Consider the following 5,389-nt stretch of genomic DNA (forward strand, 5'->3'; position numbering starts at 1 on the left):
GGTTCACAGGAGCATCCCGTTTTGAACCTGACCGCCATTGGGGTTCAATACACATCGTATTATAGTCATCAGTGACAGCATGGTTCCAAGTACTGACCGCACGATAAGAATCTGTCACAGCGGGGTGTCATTACAGATAGGTATCAGACATGGACCAATATCTCACAATGACATGTCCATATCGATATTGAGACGAATATTTCATGTATGAATTTAAATAGTATGCTTTATGATATTATTATCTTATATTAAGCCTTTATTCATTAAATACACTTTCCTATCATTGTCATGACAAATGTTAAAATATGTTGATGATTCTCATTTAGGTACAGTGATGGTATTTATGTGAAATTGTACAATTTGCATTTCTTTCTTCGCGAGATTGTGCAATGAAACATACCAAGCGATTCCACATAACAGTTGAGACACATACAAATCGTTATGATACACATAAGAACAATTGTATAAATTAGGCACACAATTGTTAGATATTCTTTTTCTTATGTACAAGTGATTCAAAGGTAATATTTCTACTATTGATACAACCTTATTCATTGTGATTTGACTATAATGTTTTCTGGCTTCATGTGAATGACCGTCCGATACTCGTATTGGGTATCATATGAATTGTAGTTAGAAATTATAGCAATCAAACACAATAAAATGTGATATTGAACTAGTTGTTAAAACATTAACATATATGAAATTAAAAGGACTTCCCGGGATTAAGCCACCCCCCTCGTCCGACTTCCACACCCCCCTCCACCCACCAACAACTTTGGCATACAGGACGACCAAAATGAAGTATTAAATATCGGCGTACACACCCTCGCATACTTTTTTGCATACGGTAAGGTACGACCTTACCCTCCCTTACCTCTACAATTTGAAATGAGATATGTGAAAGTAGTATTTGAGACTTCTTCGTAGCCACCACCCCCTCCTCCGACTCCCCCACCACTCTCCAACCAACCTCAACCACGACATACAACCCACTTAAACACAATACAGTTTTAAACCATACTGCATACTCTTGTGTATGTACTTAGATATATGAATGGGGTTCCCGGGGTTTAATCACTCCCTGCCCCACCCCAACTACTCCGACTCCCCCACCCCTCTCCAACCACCAAGATATACAGCATACAACCCACTAAAACACAATGCAGTTTTGAAGGAACGGCGTAAGAACCTCCTCGCATACTCTTCTTTTGTACGAACTTTTGAAAATGAAAGGGGGTCCCGGGTTTTAGTCACCACGACCCCCACCCCTAGGCTTCCCCACCCCTCTCCAACCTCCAACAATTACGGCATACAACATTCGAACACAATAATGTAGTAAATCCGGGCGTATTAAAGAAAACGCTATATACCTCAGAGAATGGAAGGGATTTTCGGTATTTACAGGGATTTTCGGATTTTCGGTAATTCCACCGACCCTCGTATTGCCCATTGCCCATTGATCACCATGTATAGCCTAAGAGCTCACCGGTAACTTTGACGATACAGTTACTTACACCACAGATGTTAAAAGGCGTCGTCAGGTTGTATCCAGCATTTTTTTTTCAGTTCATCTCTTTCCCTTCAAATAAAGTGTAAAATGCCTGTTTTCTCTACCCGACCTGGAACCAATAATACTTACTCCCAGACCCGACCGACCATTTTTACCCGGCGTACGACCCTATATATTTTTGGCGTGGTGTGAACTATTTTTTTGTAGTTTCCTAAGAAATGTGCATGTCTGAGAACATGTCAAACATGTACACCGTTTTATGTTTAAAATCTTAATTGATATTGATATACCCTGATGTAGGTCGGTTTGATACATGTACAGATACCCAGTTTTCCAAATGATAATTATGGAAGAACATTAAGTTATGCCTACCTAAATCCCATTGTTTGGAGCTGTTTAGTGGAATCAAAAACCTTTTTGGGGGGCTTAAGTGACCAAACATTGAAAATTAATGTCTATGTAATTAAGATTGTAAGACATTTGACAACAGCAGGCGACACTCTCTTCACGGACGGTTTCAGTCAGTCACCGTTTTAGTTTCAGCGCAGCACTCAGGGGCCAATAGCGTAGCAGGTGCGGTCAACGCCCTCCCTGTCGTATAATCACCGAATGTACATATAGAGGGCAGTTAACAGCTGTTTCCGTAATGCGTTTGACTTTTGCTGGGTCTCATGCCTACATGCCTACCATTCTAGCTGGCACTTCGGGCCATATCTCTCCTGCTAAACACAATGTCCGCCGTGTCCAAGTCAACTCCAAATATCGCATTATCCTCGACGACTCCTTGACGATTTGCAGCGAGCCTAGAACTACTTGGGAACTCCCCGCTCTCATGCATTCTTCAGAACCCCTGGTCCTCGGCCCGTCGCCGCCCAATTATTGCCACTAACTTCCTTGACGCAATCAATAGATTAGCTTGCCAGTGTCTACCTTGGACACTGCGCTATCCTAGTTGATTTGGCCCCTCGCAATAAGTCATCTACTGAACCCATGCGTCGACGTTGTTCAGAGGATACACTTCATCGGTAGTTTGTCTCAAGCCCGGACCAACACGAACTGGCCCCTGAACATTAAACGGCTCAGTCTTTGAATTTTCTGTCGAATAATTTTAAGTTTTGTCTCCTTTTCTGATAGTGCTTTTGAAGGGTGCTCGCGAGCCTAATGACCTATTGTGAGGCGGTGGTAACACTCCAAGGCCCATTTTGGCACTTTAGCTCATCAACGCATGAAATGTGCGGTATCTTCAGGATTGTCTTACCGCTTTAAGATCTGGACTAGAAGTCCGTCACTGATGTCATCATCGTGGCTATCGATCACACGCGTTTCGCCATGGTCGGTATTTCCATAGATGGGGCTGTCGTCCGCTTCATTGGATTTCTAACATTACGACTTTGCCTTTGCGAATTTGATGTCTTGTTTGCATCTTTAGTGTCACTACGTGGAACACCACGTCATCGATGCTGCTCGGATCCTTCTCGAACTGTCCTTTGAAACTAGCGTATCGAGACCGTCCAGAAAACGTCTGACCATGTCCCACCGCGTTTGCTTTTCCCGGTGTGGGTGTGCCATACCGTACGACATTTTGCCCTTAGCCACGTATGCCTTGACCGTCTCTACATCGCGCTGATCCCTGTGGCTAAACGTCATCGATGACTTCTGCCCGACAGCCCCGTCTTGATTACCTGGTAATTGTTGAGCATATATAGGTAATTACACAAAGTCTGGCCAATCCAGACGTTGATGTAATTGGTTCCGCTTCATTTCGTTATTCCAACCCAGACGGTCGGTGATATCTCGAATCATGTGGTCCACACCTGCCAATCGTCCTTCCCGTTATAGGGCGGTACACGTTGTTTACCGGCGGGCGTTGCAATGTTGGAGGCACTGCACCGTCTTGGCTTTGTTTCCATGCACAGTATTCTTCACATTTAACTAATTATCAGACACCAATACCACTAATGTCATCATTTTAAAAGCAAAATTAAAATTCCGTTCTCATTTCTCTATTATCTATCATGTGAAAATTATAAACAGCACTTCTAAACACACTTAAATACTGATCAAATGATTTTCGCACCATTTCTAAGGATTCAATTTAATTTCGTTAAGAAAATGATAAAACTTAAAACATACACATTTATACGTCACATTTTATTTCTCAAAGACAGTGTGCACAACAGCACACATACATGCACCGGTTTATCGATATAAACTGGTGTCACCTTCGCAACATCGGCCTAGGATAGTGCCTCCGCTCAACTCCGACCGTGGATAGCGCCGCCTAGCAACTCGCCGACCCGGAACAACGTCACTTAAATAGCGCAGACACACGCGACGCCGCCACTCAGTGCCTCCTCGAATCGAGCTGATCCTGAACGGCGCAGCCTCGCATTACGTCGCCACACAGGGCCTATCTGTGATATTTCGTCAAACAGCGCTTCCCCCTCGTGTAGCGCCGCCCCTCGCCGTTGAGCTGATACAGCACTACCCACTGCGCCAACGTTGGTCCCCGGTATTTGCCGATGCCCCGCAACGCTGCTACAGTGATGAACCTATGTAACCCATTCTCGAGCGCAGCAGTCGCCCTCCGCATGTGCGACCCTCCCAACAGGTGTGGATACTTTCCCCTCAAAGGTCCGTATCACCAGATCCGTTTATGGAAAACGTATCCCACTACTGCCATCACAAAATGTAACATCACAGCTGTTATGGGACATCGACAGGTTGCAAAAAATATGCAGCTCGAACATTTTAAGATTTATTGTGAAATGAAAATGAAATTACACCTTTTTCTTATATTTTGGTAGTGTTTAACAATGTTTACTAGATTACCTTTTACTTATATAACACTCCATGTTATTCTAGTGTTATTCTCTCAAGTAAACAAGTGTCCATTATTTCAGAAAATCCCAATTACTATATAGGGCCAATATTTCTGTTTTAAGATAAATGCGAAAATGTTTTGACTGGGAGTAAGATTATATTATTGGTCCCAGGTTCTGATTACTGTCATTAGAATCCGCGCTAAATGCGTGGTCGAAAAAAGTCTGAACAAACCAAATATAAGTAAATTAAACAATGAACCCTAGTGTGACATTCGGACCAATGACTATCATCAAGTATCCTGGGAACAGTTCTCAATCCTAGGAGATATTTTCAACAAGCACTGCAGACATAATTTTATACAGACTCGGGAACAGACATTAGGCTCTGGGGAAATGACAGCAGCAAAACAGTCTAAAATTGATGTAGCGTTTACCTAATGTATCTCTTTACCATATTAGTGGGGTATATAACCAACTCGAGTCCATTCGGAGCTCCTCGGCCATTTTTTTCAAAAACAACGTTGTTCATTCGGAACATGTTTTTGAAAAAATGGCCGAGGAGCTCCGAATGAACGTTGTTGAAAAAATGGCCGAGGAGCTCCGAATGACTCGAGTCCTATTCGGTGGTGTTTGAAAATCGCGCGCTTAGCGGTGACGTCACAATCTGTTTTCAAAAGTTCCAGGGCGCAAAAAGTAAACAATCAAGGCAAAGTCAGCCTTTTTACTTTACTTTTTAGTATTTGAATGGCAGCCGTTTATGAGTGTTCTATTCGTATTGTGTTACTTTTTGAACAAATAAAATTATCCGCTGGACAACTGTTGATGACTGACAAAATATTTTTTGCTGGCTATCACTTTGGTCATTGTTGAGATGTTGATCATCTTCATTATTATCGTGAATTTAATCTTGTTATCGCTTGATCAACAACAGCATATTACGCATGATCAATGTTATTTCAAGGAATTCAAGTTCCTAGGCCAATTATACATAAATAGTAATAATGAGTCTCTTTTACACTTAACAACTACAGACAGACTAAAGCTGCCACTC

This window comes from Mya arenaria, chromosome 11, assembly GCF_026914265.1.
Source record: "Mya arenaria isolate MELC-2E11 chromosome 11, ASM2691426v1".
Lineage (NCBI taxonomy): Eukaryota > Metazoa > Mollusca > Bivalvia > Myida > Myidae > Mya > Mya arenaria.